Source organism: Schistocerca piceifrons, chromosome 3 (assembly GCF_021461385.2).
Source record: "Schistocerca piceifrons isolate TAMUIC-IGC-003096 chromosome 3, iqSchPice1.1, whole genome shotgun sequence".
Taxonomy (NCBI): domain Eukaryota; kingdom Metazoa; phylum Arthropoda; class Insecta; order Orthoptera; family Acrididae; genus Schistocerca; species Schistocerca piceifrons.
In genome coordinates, this window is record NC_060140.1 from 364,305,743 (window position 1) to 364,326,332 (window position 20,590).

Genomic DNA, 20,590 nt, shown 5'->3' on the forward strand with positions numbered 1-20,590 from the left:
ATGGATACGTCGATAGTGTGACAACGTGACTTTGGGCAGAGGAATGGCGTATGGTACAAGATGGAAGCAAACACTATATCGAACATTACTAGTACGTGCCCTGGAAAACGACATGTTTACTAACTACAAATCTGGTGTCACAAAGCCAAAGTGCTTTTGGAACAGAGTATTCAGAACAGTCTCTGAAATGAAAACTGTAAATAAAATGCTTAAAATCAAGATGGCTTGTCCTCGTGCAGGAATCGGTACTCATACAACGCGACGTCTTAGCCTATCCACATAACATAACGTTAGATAAAATGGCACGCGTCCCATCATAATATGTATCGATCAATCCGCTGATTATTGGTGTACAGTAATCAAAATACTTGACGGAAATGAATTAAATTCCTCGGAAAATCTGTTGACAGTGTTCCATCTTACTCACCTAGAATACTGCAATCATTTTCCTGATACAATCAGCCGCCAGACTACGTTTCCGTTCGCGTGTTTCGTGACTAGTAAGATAGGACAAGATTAAATTAATTTAGTTAAATCGAAGTAACTGGATGATCTGTAAGGTGAAATGCATAAATAAATATTTGTAGTACAAAAATAATCTTTATCTATGTATTAATTGTAGTCATTTATTATTTGTTCTTTTGGTTAATTTACAGTGAAATGATGTTCGGTTAATGCGGTTGATAGACTGAGGATGGTACAGTAATTCATGGCAGTTATTATGTGTTTCTCTTCTCTTGGTCTCTATTCCTTCACCTGTTCTTGACCTGGAAATAGAAAAGCTTGAGTTACACAATTGCAAGAAGTAACATGAGCGTACAGTATAAAAGAAAAAGAAGCCAATATCAGACTAAATGTTCGTGTTCAACAAATCATAGCGTATTGTAGTGGCCAGAACCTATTTCAACCATTTTAAAGTTCAAAACTTTGATCATAATGTAAGACTAAAATACGAAATTCTGAATTATGAAACATTTAGCCGGTAATGTTGACGCGTTGCGTTCCGCAACTATAAATCTCAGGGCCTAGCCACTACATAAATGCACATTCCTAAGACAGTTGTTGTATCATCTTCCATTGTAGATTACAGAAGCGTTGCTACTACATGGCAAGTCATCATTTTAGTCTAATTATTGTTTTCTGCAGCGCTGTTTAGTTTATACATTTGATAGTATACTACATGATGTAAATACTAAGTGCTTAAATTTTCAATAACCGTAACTCATGATGTAGGCCTGCTTCTTATTACATTACATATATCTTAGTAGACTATGACTTGTGTTACTGTCTTGTGAGAGGGTATGATGTGTGTTTGTGCAAAGCATTGTTGTTTCCGTGGGGAGAAAAGCCGTATCTACAACTTCCAGTCTTTTTATTAATCCCAAGAATCAGTAACAATTTCGTAATTTGAAAGTTATGGCTATCACCTTAAGGCTGTCATTGATAAGTGGATATATTCTTTCAACCTGATTCGGAATTTCGTAATTCACTAGATAAGTTTTATATAGTATATTCCATACGACTACCGTACACGGCACGATTTTTGAAAAATAATTTAGTACCATATCTCCGAATTTCATGTGATCGTGGCATATAAAGTTCACCAATGATCGTACTGAAGCAAGACAGTTGTCCATATTATTTCTCAAGCTGTTTTTAGTAATATTTTCATATTCAGCAATTACATAAAAGTTCCTGTAAGACAAGGTAACTGTAGAGATTTCCGTTTGCCTCCAGACCTCAAAACTCGATCGTAACTAGTTTTAATTGCATGAAATTTGCGTCTTAGCTGTAAAGCGCCTAGATAACACACAGATTAAGAATATTTTAGATGAAATGGTTTATTTATTGATTTCAATATCTTTATGCATTTACATCAGATAGAACGGCCTTCAGGTTGACTCTTACATCCACCCAGATGTTCTTAGTGAGCCAACACTACAACTCTTATAACACAGGACTGATATGTGTTAATAACATTAATAATAATAATTATTATTAATATAAAAATGACAATGTGAATTGGAATGGTTACATGAATTTTAGGAAATTTGAATCTTTTTACGAGGGTGTTCTGAAAAGTAATCACTGCGAATTTCCTGTGCGGAAACTGTTAATTATTTTTTTTAAATAAAGCAAACATTATTAAAATTGTACAATTTTATTCTTCATGTCTACATATCTGCAGTTCTTGTCCCAAGAGGGTTCCTAAACGTAGCGTGTAAAAAGGCGGCGTGTTACATTACCACGTCGATGCGTGAGAAACAGCGCGCTGTCATCGAGTTTCGAGTTCAAAGAGTTCAGTCACACAAGGAGCGTCGTCTCGTTCAGCATGACAACTACAGACCATACACGAGCACTGCGATAGCCGTCTTCCATCATCCGAACCGTCTCGACTTCACCCCTTCCGATTTTCATCTCCTTTCCATAGCTTAAAGAACACCTTCGAGGATTTCACTTTGATGATGATGAAGCGGTGCAAGCAGAGCTGAGGTTGGGGCTCCGTCAACAAAGCCGAACATCCTACAGTGAAGTTATCAACAAAATGGTCTCTCGTTGAGAAAGATGTGTGAATTACCAGAGTAAGTATGTTGGAACAAAATATGCAGACATGAAGAATAAATACGTAGAATTTTAATGACGTTTGTTTTATTTAAAAAACCTTAAGAAGGGTCAAATAAAAACTTGGAGGCATTACTTTTCAGCGCGGCCCCGTAACATCGTATTAAGCGAATTTCTCATTACGTTCGTGTCGAATGATAATAGTGACTTCTAACGGAAGCATGGGGAAACAGCACAGAAGAAACCGAAGTGCGTCAAGAAGTTGACTGATCACTGAAAAATGGAGAAATAATAAGTTAAAATGAACTGGTGTGATGGAAGGAAGACAACAGAAATGGAAAGGGTTCAGGAAAGCACACATAGTCTACAATGTGAGAGAGATACTGGTTCCCGTTGGACAGAAAGAAAGCGTCTGATATATACCGGTGGGGAAGCAACGCCGATGGTAACAGATGAAGATTTAATCTTGTCTTGAATGCAGAGTGGTTTTTGATAAGACGTAGATTACAGGATAAATTGTTCCACAATCGCATTGCCGTACGGGGCAGGAGATGGAGATGGATTTAGTGTTATGCAAAGATACAACCAAGATACTGGACTGGACTGATCTGGTATTGCAGCTGTGGCATGATGACAGGTATTTGATACGTGAGGAGGAATCCTGAGGACGCAAGTGACTGAGAAAATAAGGAAGTATCTAAAACGAGCGGTGAAACCACGTCCAGTGTCCGATTGCATCCAACGTGAACGTAGGACGAACCAATGTGATCCAGAAGGGATGTTGTACACACATATTACGCAACCATTCAAGCTAGCTCGAGTCGTCTGAAAATTAGTCATCTGTTGATGTTACAGGGTACCATTTGTTACATCAATGAACATTGCTTTACTCATTATCATGATCCCCATCAGCCTCCCACAGACCTTCCTATGCACTACGGTCGGTAGTTAAATTATACCTTTGGCACGCGGATGTTTTCTGTAGCAATCAACAGACCATCCACTGAGTCACTGCATGGATTTTTCCCTATATTACGTAAACCAGCCCAGATTGTCCGTCGTCCTTCTGACATCCACTCATGGTCTCACGCTCCAGCTCTGTTCATTTCATTTGAATTACGCTCATAAGCTGAGGTGTTAAGCTGATTGTGCGATGAGTCTCACACTTGTCAGCTCTTGCAGTTTTCGGAATTGTGTGGATGACATTTTTCCGAAGGTCAAATGGTATCTCGCCAGATTAATACATTCTTCACAACAACGTAAATTGTCGTTTTGTTGCCTCTTCCCCTAATTATTTTAGAAATTCTGATGCAATGTAATCTATCCTTTCTGCCTTAATTGATATTAAACCCTACAGAGCTCTCTTCTGATTCTAATACTGGATCCCTTATGTCTTCTAAATCCACTCCTCTTTCTTCTTCTATCATCTTCTATTTATCTATATTACAAGAATTGCATCAAATGAAATATTTCAACCTAAATCAATTACTATAATCAAGACAAATCTTCACCTGCACACAGGCCTGCAATGTACTCTTTCCACCTATCCGCTCTCTCCTCTGCACTTAACAGCTGAATTCCCGTTGCACTCTTAATGTTACTTCCCTTGCTTTTAATTTTACGGAAGTTTCTTTTGACTTCCCTATATGCTGAATCAGTCCTTCGTACAATAATTTCTTTTTCGATTTCTTCACATTTTTCATGCAGCTATCTCGTCATAGCTTCACTGCACTACGTATTAATCTCATTATTCAGCAACTTGTATTTCTGTAATCCTGAATTTCCCTGAATTTTTTTGTATTTCCTTCTTTCATCTAGCAACTGAAGTATTTCTTATATTACTCATGGCGTTTTTGCGGCTACCTTCTCTGCATATAAGTTTATTTTCCAACTTCTGTGATTGCCATTTTTAGACGTGTCCATTCAACTGTACTACTGAGCTATTCATCATTGCTGTATCTACAGCTTTTGAGAACTTCAAGCGTGTCTCGTCATTCCTTAATACTTCCGTACCCAATTTCTTTGAATATTCAGTCTTCATGACTAGTCTCTTGAACTTCAATCCACTCTTCATCACTACTAAATTGTGATTTGAGTCTATATCTGCTCCTGGTTAAGCTTTATAACGGCACTGGAAAAGTATGTCTAATGTTACTCTTGACAATAAAAGGAAAACTTAAGAAAAATCACAGGCCTCCCGTACAATTTTTCGACTAGAAAACGTTTTCGACAGTATGAAGTGGCTCAATAATTTTGAAATCTGATCATAAAAAGGTAAATGTCATTGGGAAAGCCGTATATTATTCAAAATGTAGTATAAACAGGAAGGTACAATAAGAATGGAATACCAAAAGAGAAGTTGTTAGAGTAGAATGGGTCGAAGGTAGAGATGCAGTGTTTGTCCCCCACTATTCAACCTGTATAACAAGAAGCAGTAATGGACATGAAATAAAGCTACAGAATTGCAGTTGAAATTGAAAGTGAAAAATAACGCTTAGAAGATCCGTTGATGACATGGCTGCTCACTGTGAGGATTAAAAACAACACAAGAACTTGTTCAATGTACTGAGCAAATCATAATGAAGAAGCTTGCACAGGATAGAATAGCATGGAGAGCTGCATGAAACCAGTCTCAGGATTAAAGACCACAACAACAGACCATAATGAACTACTGTAAATCAAAGAATGATAGTACTGAGGAGCAACAGAAATGAGTTTAACAATAAACTTAACACAAAACTAATGAATAATAGACTGGGTGAAGGAATTCTCCTGTCTAGGAAGCAAGATAATGATTGATGGAAGAGGCAAGGATGAATTAAAAAGAAGAGTAACACAAAGAAAAGAACTATTCCTCGCCAAAGACTTTAGTAAATGTATCTGAAAACCATATATTTACTAAAGTCTTTGGCGAGGAATAGTTCTTTTCTTTGTGTTACTATTCTTTTTAATTCATCCTTGCCTCTGTACAGGATGTAGATGAAGATGAAGATGAAATGGGAGATAAGATACTGCGTGAAGAGTTTGACAGAGCACTGAAAGACCTGAGTCGAAACAAGGCCCCGGGAGTAGACAACATTCCATTAGAACTACTGATGGCCTTGGGAGAGCCAGTCATGACAATACTCTACCATCTAGTGAGCAAGATGTATGAGACAGGCGAAATACCCACAGACTTCAAGAAGAATATAATAATTACAATCCCAAAGAAAGCAGAAGTTGACAGATGTGAAAATTACCAAACTATCAGTTTAATAAGTCACAGCTGCAAAATACTAACACGAATTCTTTACAGACGAATGGAAAAACTGGTAGAAGCGGACCTCGGGGAAGATCAGTTTGGATTCCGTAGAAATGTTGGAACACGTGAGGCAATACTAACCTTACGCCTTATCTTAGAAGAAAGATTAAGAAAAGGCAAACCTATGTTTCTAGCATTTGTAGACTTAGAGAAAGCTTTTGACAACGTTAACTGGAATACTCTCTTTCAAATTCTGAAGGTGGCAGGGGTAAAATACAGGGAGCGAAAGGCTATTTACAATTTGTACAGATACCAGATGGCAGTTACAAGAATCGAGGGGCATGAAAGGGAAGCTGTGGTTGGGAAAGGAGTGAGACAGGGTTGTAGCCTCTCCCCTATGTTATTCAATCTGTATATTGAGCAAGCAGTAAAGGAAACAAAAGAAAAATTCGGAGTAGGTATTAAAATTCATGGAGAAGAAGTAAAAACTTTTGAGGTTCGCTGATGACATTGTAATTCTGTCAGAGACAGAAAAGGACTTGTAAGAGCAGTTGAACAGAATGGACAGTGTCTTGAAGGGAGGATATAAGATGAACATCAACAAAAGCAAACCGAGGATAATGGAATGTAGTCAAATTAAATCGGCTGATGCTGAGGGGATTAGATTAGGAAATGAGACACTTAAAGTAGTAAAGGAGTTTTGCTATTTAGGGAGTAAAATAACTGATGATGGTCGAAGTAGAGAGGATATAAAGTGTAGACTGGCGGTGGCAGGGAAATCGTTTCTGAAGAAGAGAAATTTGTTAACATCGAGTATTGATTTAAGTGTCAGGAAGTCGTTTCTGAAAGTATTTGTATGGAGTGTAGCCATGTATGGAAGTGAAACATGGACGATAACCAGTTTGGACAAGACGAGAATAGAAGCTTTCGAAATGTGGTGCTACAGAAGAATGCTGAAGATAAGGTGGGTAGATCACGTAACTAATGAGGAGGTTTTGAATAGGATTGTGGAGAAGAGAAGTTTGTGGCACAACTTGACTAGAAGATGGGATCGGTTGGTAGGACATGTTTTGAGGCATCAAGGGATCACAAATTTAGCATTGGAGGGCAGCGTGGAGGGTAAAAATCGTAGAGGGAGACCAAGAGATCAATACACTAAGCAGATTCAGAAGGATGTAGGTTGCAGTAGGTACTAGGAGATGAAGAAGCTTGCACAGGATAGAGTAGCATGGAGAGCTGCATCAAACCATTCTCAGGACTGAAGACCACAACAACAACAACATCTGAAAACCACCAAAGGTTAATGTATAAAAATTTGCTGTTATTTTTAAAAATTATAAAAACTAGTGATGTAACAGACTTTAGAGTATTTGTGTTGTCTATTCTGAAGACGAAGTGATGGTTCCAAAATGGGAATCAAGGACACTGCCAATATGAGTAACGAAGGAGTTAATACCCTCGGTGTTGTGAAGTAGCTGAAATCAAGCAAATAAAGCAAAGTCCTCCGGTCCTGACGGTATTCCGATTACATTGCTTTCTGAGAACGCTAATACAGTAGTCCCAAACCTGGCAACCATATAGAACTTATCACTCAACGAAAGACTGGTACCTAAACACTGGGAAGTTTCACAAGTCACAGTAATACTCAAAAAGGGTAATTGTGTTAGTACGCTGAATTACAGACCCATATCACTAACGATGACTTGAAATGGGAGTCTGAATCACCTCGAAGAAAACGATCTACTGACGCATAGTCAGCACAAATTCAGAAAATGTCGTTCTTGTGAAACAAAGCTAGCAATGGATTCACGCGAAGCAACGAGTGATGTTGACAGGGGATCTCAGATTCGTTCCATGTTTCTATATTTCCCTGAGACTGTTGACACGTTCCTCTCAAGAGACTTCTTCTCTACTGCCTAACTATGGTACTCGTATATGGTCTCCGTTGCGCGGCTGGATTCGTGACTTCCTGTCACAATGGTCACAGTTTTTAGTGATTGAAGGAAAGTCATCGAGTGAAACAGAAGTGACATCTGGCGTTCCCCAGGGAAGTGTTACAGACCCTCTTGACAATCTGACTAAACTATCAATTGGATCTTTTTACCGAACCCCCCCCCCCCCTCCCCCGATTCAGAAGATATAGTTGCAGAGCAGATCACAGAAAACTTGGGTCTCATTTCAAATAGCTATCCCATTCATAAACTTATAGTCAGTGGTGACTTCAATCTACCCTCGATATGCTGGAAAAGTTATACGTTTCAAGCCGGTGGCAGGCGTAGACGGTCATCCGAAATTGTACTGAATCCTTTCTCAGAACATCATTTTGAACAATTAGATCATGAGCGCCCTCGAAGCGTAAATGGTTGTGAAAGCATACTTGACCTCAAGGCAACAAATAATCGTGAACAAATGGGGAGTATCATGACGGATGAAGGGATTAGCGACCACAAGGCAGTTGGTGCTAGGTTGAATACCGCAACACCCAAAGCCATCAAAGAGAAACGCAAAGTGCATCTATTTAAAAAAAGCTGATAAAGATGCTCTTAACGCCTTTTTAAGAGACGGTCTCCACTCCATCCGTTCTGATCATGTAAACGTAGAAAAGATGTGGAATGATTTCAAAGAGACAGTATCCACGGCAGTTGAGAGATATATACCACATAAATTAATAAGTGATGGTTCTCTTCCTCCACGGTACACAAAACGGATCAGATAACTGTTGGAGAAGCAACGAAAAAAGCATGTCAAATTTAAAAGAACACAAAATCCTCAAGATAGGAAAAGTTTTGCAGGCGTTTGAAATACAGCGTGTACTTCAATGAGAGACACTTTTAATAATTTCTACAACGAAACTCTGTGTCGGAATCTGGCAGACGACCGAAAAAGATGTTGGCTTTACATAAAACACAGCAGTGGCCAGACGCAGTCAATACCTTCACTGTGCGATAACAACGGGGAAGTCACTGATGACAGTGCCACTGAAGAAGATTTTTAAACACGATTTTCCGAAACTTCCTCACCAAAGAAGACTAAATAAATATTCCTGAATTCCAAACAAGAAAAACTGCCAAGATGAGAAATATAGAAGTAGATATGCTCGGTGTAGCAAAGCAGCTTAAATCACTTAATAGAGGCTCTGGTCCAGATTGTATACCAGTCAGTTTCCTTTCAGAGTATGCAGATTCAATAGCTCCATATTTAGCAACTATATACAACCACTCGCTCACAGAAATGTCCGTACCTAAGGACTGGAAAATTGCTCAAGTCACACCAATACCTAAAAAGGGAAATAGCAATTATTCGCTGAATTACAGACCCATATCACTAACGACCATTTGCAGTAGGGTTTTGGAACATATACTATGTTCGAACATTATGAATTACCTCGAAGAAAACGATTTATTGACACGTAGTCAACACGGATTCAGAAAATATCGTTCTTGTGAAACATAACTAGCTCTTTATACTGATGAAGTAACGAGTGTTATTGAATGATGATGCCAAATTGTTTCCTTATTTTAGATTTTCAGAAGGCTTTCGACACCTTTCCTCACAAGCGTCTTTTAACCAAACTGCGTGCCTATGGAATATTGCCTCAGTTGTGCAATTGGATTAGTGATTTTCTATCAGAAAGATCACAATTCGTAGTAATAATAGACGGAAAGTCACCGAGTACATCAGAAGTAATTTCCGACGTTCCCCAAAGAAGTGTTATAGGCTCTCTATTGTTCCTGATCTATGACCAAAACGAATTACGAAATTATTTAGATAGGATATCTGTATGGTGCGAAAAGTGGCAATCGACCCTCAATAAAGAAAAATTTGAAGTTATTCCCATGACTACTAAAAGAAATCCGCTAAAATTCCTTTACGTGGTAGGTCACAGAAATCTGAAGGCTGTAAAGTCAACTAAATACTTAGGGACTACAGTTACAAATAACCTAAACTGGTTTGGTCACGTAGATAATGTTGTGGGGATAACAAACCCAAGACTGCCACTCATTGGCAGAACATGTAGAAGATGCAACAGGTCTACTAAAGAGACTGCTTACACCACGCTTGTCCGCCCTATCCTGGAGTATTGCTGTGCGGTGTGGGATCCGCATCAGGTGGGACTGACGGATGACATCAAAAATGTTGAAAGGAGGGCAGCTCGTCTTGTATTAAAGCGAAACAGGGGAGGTAATGCCACAGACATGATACGTGAATTGGAGCGGCAATCATTAAAACAAAGGTCTTTATCGCTGCTACGAGATCTTCTCATGAAATTTCAATCACCACTTTTCTCCTCCGATTGCGAAAATATTCTGTTGGCACCTACCTATATAGGGAGAAATGATCCTCACGATAAAGTAAGAGAAATTAGGGCTTCAACAGAAAAATTTAAGCGAACATTTTTTTCCGCGGCCTTTCGAGAGTGGAGCGGTAGAGAAACCTCTGCCAGGCACTTTATTGTGAATAGCAGAGTAATCAAGTAGATGTAGATGTAGATGCTGTTCCTAATCTAAATAAACGGTTTAGTAGAAAGTCGGGGCTGCCCTCTTAGATTGTTTGCACTTTTACCGTCTCGTAAAGTCATCAGAAGATCAAAAACACTCGGAAAATTATTTAGTTAAGATATGTGTTCGGTGTCAAAAATGGCAGTTTACCCTAAATAATGAAAAATGAGAAGTCATTCACTTGATTACTCAAAGCAATCCACTAAATTGCCGTCACAAGGTCAGTCAGGCAAATCTAGGCTGACAATTCAGACTAAATGCGTACGGATTAAATTTTCGAATAACTTTACTTGGAAGGATCATGTAGATAATGCTGGAGGAAAGTAAACCAAAGACTGTGCTTTATTGACAGAACATTTACGAGATGTAGCTGTTCTACTAAAAGGACCTACAGTAATTTCGTCCGTCCTCTTCTGGAGTACTGCTTTGTGGTATGGGATCCACAACAGGTGTTACTGACGGAGGATATCCGTAAAGTTCAATGAAGGGCAGGGAGTTTCATGGGTGTGACAAGCGAGTCATTAAAACAAAGGCGTTTTTCGTCATGGTAGGGTACTTTCACTAAATTTCAGTCACCAACCTTCTCCTCTGAATGCAGAAACATTTTGTTAGCACCTATCTACACAGAGAGAAAAGATCGTAATAACATAAGAGCTCGCTCGCTATTCGAGAGTAGGACGGTAGAGGAACAGCTTAAAGGTGGTTCGATGAACCTTATGCCAGCGCTTAATTTCAACTGCAGAATAGTCATGTAGATTTAAGTGCTGCGAAACGCTTGGAATGGTTACATGCACCAAACGTGGCCTCTATTAGAAATACAACTAACAGTTTACACCTAGAGCGCAAAGTGAATGGTAGGCTGTGGTAAAATCAGAAACGATGACAGTCGTAATGTCTGAGATGTACTGTTACAGGATGATGCTGTAAAATGAGTGGACTAGTAATAATTGAGGAAGTTGACCGTAGAATCGGTGAGCAAATGATTGTGTGGAAAATACTAACCAGAAGAAGAAACAGGATGACAGTTCGTGTGTTACGATATAAGGCGAAAAGCGTCCGCGGTACAAGCGTGAGCTGGAGAGGGCAAAGATCGCAGGGGAAGACATAGGTTGCAGTAAGAACAAATACTTCATGGTTTTGGGTTCAAGTGTCTCTGTGAGATGAAGAAAGCAGCAGAAGGAACTCGTAGTGAACCCCATCAAAGCCGTAAAACGATTGATGACCTATGAGAGCGATGTTTTTACATCAGTCCTTTTTATCCTATTTTTCTTTGTCCGGTGTTCACAAATACTCCATTCACGCAGTAGGCGCAGTTCATTATGACATAGTTTTCAAGTTCGTTTGAGGCAGTGAAAATGCTTTTGTAAACGTAGTTTACCTCTAGACACTTGCTCAGACAGCGCCTAACACTACGCGCGTCTTTCACTGTTCAGGGTGAAGTAGCTGTAATAAAAATAGCGTTAGCACGTCTTCTTTAATCCTAGAGCAGAATAGTGAAGCCATCATAAGCTTTTTTCCACACGACGTGAGAATTTCTGTCGGCTGGAGACTGCCATGACGCATCATTCAGTACGTTGCACTTAATGAAAAGTGTACAACACAAACCGCCTCTGCTGCTTACAGCACGGGTTTCACATTTATACACTAAAGGACTGCGTACAAACTGTGTAGGGAATAAACAAGATATCTTGTACTTAAGTTCAGACTACAGTATGAATAACTCAGGTGAAGCTGTTTACTTGAATTCATATCATAAACGGTTACTTTACGGTTCTGTTTTGCCTATAAAAGTGAAGATGAAGAAAAATTTTAAGTTGTTAAACAGCTCCGCACATTCTGCTGGTTTCTCTGGAACTAAAGCTGTTGTCATGATCTACGCATTGCTTATGCGCTGTAATTCACTGCAAGTTTCACCGCTGAAGATGAACCTGTCCATGCTTCAAAGCCAAGGGACGGAGAACATACCAGGAAAAGAATGTATGATAGTTAGCGTTAGCTCTAATTTTGTTCTAACCTAATATCTGTATTTCAGGGAAATTTAATGTGCACAACGAAGAATGCGTGAAAGAAATTGATTTTTATATACATTTTTCAAGAAACTGTCTGTAGATAATGAATAATGTTAGAATTTGGCACCACTCTACCTGCACGTGTTTTTCTTAGAGTACTTGTCCCGTAGCTGGCTGTATACGAAGACTTGTGATCGCTATTTGGAAATAAGTCGTGTGTACCAAAACATCAGAAAACACTTACCTTCGAGAAGTCGAAGGGTTGTATGCAGCCTTCCCGAAAGCTAATGTATCCCTCAGGACAACTCTGAGACGAGTCACCTTCTCTTTGGGTCATTATTCCGGCAGGCGTCGCGCGTGGAGACACGGTTTCCTCCCCAACAACGAACACTATTTGCAATAGAAACACCGTACACAACAGACGCAGCCACATGTTTGCTCTACGGCCTTAAGACGCAGAATAACTCGCCTCGTGGAAGCTACAGGATTCTTGCACCTGGCACTCTCAAGGTGAGCAGCTTGACTACTTTCAGCGAATAGGCTGCTCGTAAAAACTGGATCTCGTGATCAATAAATTACCCTTTTACATCACGTATCTCCCTTGTACAGTAAAACTCTGTGATGTAAATCAGTGAGTGGATACTGGCCGTCTCTTTCGAGTAATCTCTTGTCTTAATGAATGGGTTGTTGAATTTTACCTGAGTGCGGTTTGTAGGATACTTAACATTTGTTCAACTGGCAGCTTTCTGCAACTATTTGAGGGGGAATAACAAAGAATTTTTTGTGTCATTACTGAGGTGGATAAGACGCCGTTTCAAACAGTAGTATTATACACTGAAGCACGAAAGGAACTGGTACAGGCATGCGTACTCAAATACAGAGATATGTAAACAGGCAGAATACGGCGCTGCGGTCGGCAACACTTATATATGACAACAAGTGTCTGGCGTAGTTGTTAGATCGGTCACTGCTGCTACAATTCAAGGTCATCAAGATTTAAATGAGTTTGAACATGGTGTTGTAGTCGGCGCACGAGTGATGGCACACAGCATCTCCAAGGTAGCGATGAAGTGGAAATTTTCTCGTACGACCATTTCACGAGTGTACCGTGAATATCAGGAATCCGGTAAAACAACAAATCTTCGACGTCGCTGCGGCCGAAAAAAAGATACTGCAAGAACGAGACCAACAAGGACTCAAGAGAACTGTTCAATGTGACAGAAATGCAACCCTTCCTCAAATAGCTGCAGATTTCGGTACTGAGCAGTCATGCATTCATGCCTGTCTTTCTTCAGGTCGCCAAAGATGTGAATATCACTCGGTGAAAGATCCGGGCTTTACGTTGGATGTTGCATGAAACGTATCCTTCGTCCGTTTGGCAGTCTGGGGGCGGCCGTTATCGTGAGACAAGGTGATTCCGTTCGGCAGCATTTCAACAACCCGAGGGCAAACGGCGAAACCAACAGTCAAAACACCCGACATCTCCTTCTGTTCACACATGTTCCAGCAAGGACATGATGACTCCACTTCCACTGCATTAGCCCTCTACTTGTCAAGTGCCTCGAACGCGGAACCGCAATGAATGCGCGGCGTTATGAAGACACTTGTTAGAAACTGCGACTCATCATAGCGTAGAACACCAAGGAACGCTGTCGGACGGAATCATCCTGCCACACGACAACGCCCACCTCTACATTCTCAACGGGACAAAGGCCGCGCTTCAGCGGTCTGGTTGGGAAACACTGCAACATCCACCGTATAACCCGGAACTTTCACCTTGTGAAAGCCCAAATTTTTCACAATGCGATTGTCATATCTTTGGCGAACTGAAGGAAGAGGTGCGGGGACTTCGGTTTCAGTCGGACAAGAAAGTGCACGAGCGGGTGCGGCTGTCGATACGTCAGCGGATTCCCGTGTTATATAAGAAATGAATTAATCGTCTTGTCACCTAGTGCAATAAATATCTTAACACAGTGTTGACCCCTTTTGAATGGAGCCATTTCATGGTTCAATTGTAGCAGGTGTTCGATTTCCATTAGACTGCGTCTCACATTTTATCTCTTCAACTCAACATAGAGATTTTGCACTGGATGGAGGTAATGTAGTGTCCCTGTACCCGAGTGTAAAGATTGTGTTAGTGTATATCTAACTGGCCATTACGTTGAATACTATCTGTACTAGAATTTTATGTGACAAACAGTTACTCTTGTGCTGAAATAGTTTACATTTAGGAGATTAAAAGTCTAAGACTCGACGTCATATGTGATTCGTTTATTTATTGCTTATGAACAATGCGAAGTCCAGCATACAGTTTTAATGTCCATCAGACACTCCTCAACAGACTAACGGCAATTTTTTCTCTGTCGAAATGAAAGGCGATGCAAAAACATTGTGATGTTGACTATGGGATACAAACTACTTGATGCACTGTTACGTGTAGTACATCACAAAAAACTTCATTTTTCGTACATTCAAATGAACAGACTAATTTTTAGCTAATAACGGGAATCGTATCTATTGACAATAAAGATTTCAAATCGTATCAGCAACGCATACAGAACCTAACATCTTTACCAACATGCGATTTCTAAAATTCTAGTTGGTCAAATGAAGTCTGCCCGGCCTAGTGCGGCCTTTCGATCTAAACAGGTAAGGAAACAACAGTTGCATTTATATGGACATACGAGTATTGGCACTGTTATTAAGAAAATTGTTTCACGAAAGCATCATTTTTATATGCCTTAAAGTAGCCCGCTCTCCGGTTCTCCTAAGTTAAGGTTTCCAATGATTTGATTATCTCGTTTAAGACGAACGCGGGGGATCGCCCTTTGAAGGTTCACGGCTAATTTCCTTCGTCGTACTCAGTCCGCTCTTGTAATCTGTCTCGAATGACCACGTCACCGATTTGATGTTAAATGTTAAACATTTTTCCTTTTCGTATATCCACTGATCGTAATTCGGCAGGATCGTCAAACGCACCAGGAGAGAGAGAGGGAAAGAAAGAGAGGGGGGAGTGAGATAGAGATAGAAAGAGAGACACCGAGATAAAGAGAGAGAATGGCGACCACAACACGTTTAGCCAGACAACGTGCCACAGCGGCATGATGCAATTTGAGAAGACCACTAGTTTTTACTGCTAAGCTACTCGTTTCCTCAAGGTCAACAGGTTAGTGACCACAACCTTCACCGACGCAGCAAAATAAACACGATCCAAAGAACTGTGGTTAGGCATGATGATGAAGTAAACGCTGCCGCACGTTGTTCCTTTGCTATCCATTTGCGACTGAAATGACATTAGAAACGGCGTTCGTGTCACATACTACCGAGCATGGCCAGAGAGGAGACGTTAATATCATTTTGGGTGGCGCATCCACTAATGTATTGACGGACAATTCCTTTTTTCACCGTGGCTGTTATGTAAGCCCCGGTCAACACCTTTTAATTACTAATTATTTTCAGGAACATAGGAATACGCACTGTAAAATGGAATTGTCCACCTAGATGGAGACTTTGTATCTTAATTTCGTCTCATCTTCGTTCTCTGAATCGCAGCCAAATTGTTATTCAAGTGTAGCTGTTATTTATGCATAATTTTGGCACTGTTGGCAATAAAGCACAATGAGGTGAACACAGAGAGCTGCCATTTAGAATAATCAGTCACTGATAACACACTTCATATTTATTCATTTCCATTGTTACACAAGCACCAACAATGAAATTACATAATGTCTGAAATCGCCTATATGCTAAGATTTCTATTAAACAATTTTACAAATGGTTCAAATGGCTCTAAGCATTATGGGACTTAACAGCTGAGGTCATCAGTCCCCTAGACTTAGAACTACTTAAACCTAACTAACCTAAAGACATCGCACACATCCGTGCCCAAGGCAGTACTCGAAATTGCGACCGTAGCAGTACATTTTTACAGTTAAACTTCAATTCAGTTATATTCATGACGCGACTAATTAATCTAGTATCACACATCCAATATGAAATACTAATTAATGATATAATGAGCCACGACACACATTTTGACACCAGCATACATCAACAGAAAGCAAACTAATTAGTTACGACTGTGACTTACAGCTGGCATCTCGTTACAAGTACTATTATTGACTAACGTGCTCGATGAGTACAACATTGATAAAATCACAACTCTAAATTCGAACATTTTATGTTATTGGTATCCAACGAAACAATAAGTTTGCTGTTACCAGTCACTGCTTATTCCCATTCACATCGCATTTTGAATATTTAAATCTTCACCATCAGTGGAGAAGCAAATCACTACTTCGGGACATAACTCTGTGGAGGTCTCTGACTAAATCCTAAACGTAAACGTAAATGCGAAAAAAAAACAATTCAAACAGAATACTTCCAGTGGTCATAGGCTGCCTTGTCATAATACATAACATATAACCTGTGAAACTTTGGAAAACCGTGGCGTCTGGAAATTACTAGCTGCAAGAAACATGTAGCAAGGACAGAAATACTATTTCAAAGTAAAAAGGACATATAGTGAAACACAAGTTTTAAAGCATCGTGCAGATATTTGGTTCAGGTAATGAATATATATGTTAGAGTCAATTTTTCAAGAGGTGTACAAATCATTTTCTGTCAAGTTTATACAGCTTAGATTTCCTGCTCGTTTATGTAATCAAGTGAGATAGTGACAATAGTAAGTGCAATAATAACGTGACCATTTCAATGGGAATGTTGCAAGGAGGTCAATTCAGTCCCACGTATTCATTTTCCACATCAGATTTTCTACACTGTCTACTTGAACAGGTTCATATGATTTTCGAATCAACCGCAGTGTGTCATCCGGCATGCAAAGCGGCCATCTTGTTGGGTGAGCCTAACAATATTTCATACTTTCTGTACCTCTGTACTCATGACAAGGTCTGCGCCCTGTGTCGTGGCAGTAGGAGAGGCGCGACAGTGGGTTCCTTCTCTCATTTCTAGGATCTGCTTCTGGATGGCATGGCACACCACTACTTGTTGTTCAACCTCTTCATCTCAGAGTAGCACTTACACTCTTCATCATCGACTATTTTGTGGATGTATTACAATCATTGTCTTCATCTCTAGGGCTCTTTGTGGTACCATCGAAGTTGTTCCGCGATGACATATTGCATTTCAAGCTGTCCCTTCGTCTAGTAAAAATGTTCAAATATGTGTGAAATCTTATGGGACTTAACTGCTAAGGTCATCAGGCCCTAAGCTTACACACTAATCATCAGTTATCTGCTATATTAACAGGTCCTTTGCCTCTCCGTTTTCTGCGATCCATTGCTTCCTCCTTAAGGCTGCTGTATGTTGTACCGTCCATCATGTCATCCAGTATCTGGAATCTATTCCTTCCTTGCTTCCTTTTCCCTTCTACATAACCTTCTAAAACTGTTTTTATCAGTCCGTCATTCTTTCTTAATATATGCCCAATCCAATTTCTTTTTCTTCTCTGTATTACATATAGTAACTGTCTTTTCTCTCCCACTCTTCTCAGTATCTCTTCATTTTTTACTCTGTCCATCCAACTTATTCTTTCCATCCTCCGCCATGTCCAGATCACAAAAGCCTCATAGTCCATGTTTCAGCGCCATATAGAAGAACAGTCAATAGAAGACGTTTTATGAGTTTCTTTCTGAGTTCTCTGTCCAGGCCGCTGCAGAAAATTCTCCTTTTCTTATAAAACGCCTCTTTTGCCATTACTATCCTTGTTTTAATTTCTGTGGTGCACTTCCAGTCGGTGTCTATCCTGCTTCCAAGATACTTAAAATTTTGCACCTGTTCTAGTATTTCTCTATTCAGCATAATTTTTATTTCCTAATTTCCTCTTAGTGCCAATACTTTTGTTTTATTTGTGTTAATTTTAATTCCATATTTTTTCCGTTAGTTGCAATGGTGTCCACCAAATCCTGTAATTCTTTTTCCCCCTGTGGCTAGACGGACCATGTCGTCAGCAAACCTAAACCACCCTACTCTTCTTCCTCCAATTTCTACTACTTTGTCATCTAATGAGCATTGGTCAATCATATTTTCCAATTAGCGGTTGAAAAGAGTAGGTGATAGACAGCGTCCTTGTCTTACTCCTTTTCCTAGCCTAATCCAGTTTGTACTTTCTCCTCTCCCTTTAACTGAAACATTTTGATTAAGTTTTCTTGTTTTCCAGTCCACTCTCTTTTCCCTCATTATAGTCGCCAGCTTGTCCCAAACCACATTGTCAAATGCCTTTTCTAGATCGATGAAGCACATATATGGGTCTCTTCCTTTTTCGATAAACCTTTCTCCCAAGATTCGTAGGAGCCCTATTGCATCTCTGGTGCCCCTATTCCGTCTAAAGCCAAACTGCTCCTCGCCAAGATTCTCCTCCATTACTTGTTCAAGTCTTTTATTAATTATTCTTAACATCACTCTGGCTGCATGTGAAATGAGGCAGATTATCCTGTGCTCGCTGCATTTCTTGGTTCCTTGTTTTTTCGGTAATGGAATCATTACTGTTGTCAGAAAGTCCTCAGGCCATTCACCACAGTCATATATTTTATTACATAACCTCAATATTTTTCTTATTCCATCTTGGTTCAAGTATTTAGTATTTCTCCCGGTATGGTATCTGTACCTACCGCTTTCCCATTTTCCATTGCAGCTACGGCCGACTTTACTTAACCTAAATTATCCTAAGGACAAACACACACACCCATGTCCGAGGGAGGACTCGAACCTCCACCGGGACCAGCCGCACAGTCCATGGCTTTCGTCTACAACTTTTTTTCCTCTGTATACTGTTTTCCTCATCGATTCTGTGAAGTAACGTCTGATTGCCTTTCTTATCAGTCCATTTAATTTTCAACATTTGTCTGTCTCAAGGGGTGACATTGTTGTTGTTGTGGTCTTCAGTCCTGAGACTGGTTTGATGCAGCTCTCCATACTACTCTATCCTGTGCAAGCTTCTTCATCTCCCAGTACTTACTGCAACCTACATCCTTTTGAATCTGCTTAGTGTATTCATCTCTTGGTCTCCATCTACGATTTTTGCCCTCCACGCTTCTCTCGAATACTAAATTGGTGATCCCTTGATGCCTCAGAACATGTCCTATCAACCGATCCCTTGTTCTAGTCTAGGCAAGTTGTGCCACAAACTTCTCTTCTCCCCAGACCTATTCAATACCTCCTCATTAGTTGTGTGATCTACCCATCTAATCTTCAGCATTCTTCTGTAGCACCACATTTCGAAAGCTTCTATTCCCTTCTATTATTTATCGTCCATGTTTCACTTCCACACATGGCTACACTCCATACAAATACTTTCAGAAACGACTTCCTGACACTTAAATCTATACTCGATGTCAACAAATTTCTCTTCTTCAGAAAGGCTTTCCTTGCCATTGCCAGTCTACATTTTATATCCTCTCTACTTCGACCATCATCAGTAATTTTGCTCCCCAAACAGCAAAACTCCTTTACTACTTTAAGTGCCTCATTTCCTAATCTAATTCCCTCAGCATCAACCGACTTAATTCGACTACATTCCATTATCCTCGTTTTGTTTTTGTTGATGTTCATCTTATATCCTCCCTTTAATTAAACCATCACTCCCCTTGGGGCGTTGATTCCCACAGATTTCGCGGCCGAAAGCAACAGTTCGCAATTCGATGAGTAACAGCACGATGTTCCTGACAACGTTTGACAATGCTGACACCTTGTGGACGTTTCAGCCATTCTGTAAGCATATGGTGGGGCTGCGACCTCATTTTACGTGATCTGTCCGTAATGTCTTTATAGTATACACGGTTTGACCACTAAGGACCGTTCAATATCATTCGACGAAATTTGAACTTGATCTGAAGAAACAAAGGGTGTTTCTGCTTTAAATTTCATGCTCTCCTTTGGCATGATGAACTGGAGGTGCGTCAATCCCTGTAAGATATCCCAGTTCGGCAACATTCTGGATGCCATCCACGTACCTTTGTTGGGCACTTTAAAAATTAACCTGTCAGGAAGTTCGACAACCATTTAGACTCGCTGCTGCCGTAGTGACACTGAACGGTATGAACGGTAGCCAACACTCCTTAAGAGAGCATCACTTTTTTTTTTTTTTTTTTTTTTTTTTTTTTTTTGGGGTCATCAGCGTTCTGCATGGTTTGATGCAGCTGACCAGGAACCATTCTCCTGCACCAACCTCTTCATATCAGTATAGCTGTTGCAACCTACATCATTTGCTAGGTGTAGACAAATCTCTGACTCCTTCTGTAGCTTTTACTCTCTACAGCTCC

General features: G+C 40.0%; 1 long non-coding RNA gene across 1 annotated transcript; it reads right to left on the reverse strand.

The window, feature by feature from the left end:
- Positions 1-595: 595 nt before the first annotated feature.
- Positions 596-12,815, reverse strand: LOC124788199. Its single transcript, XR_007016068.1, has 2 exons — positions 12,556-12,815; positions 596-767 (listed from the first exon to the last, which is right to left on the reverse strand). It is a non-coding gene; the product is annotated as an uncharacterized LOC124788199 (long non-coding RNA).
- Positions 12,816-20,590: the final 7,775 nt, after the last annotated feature.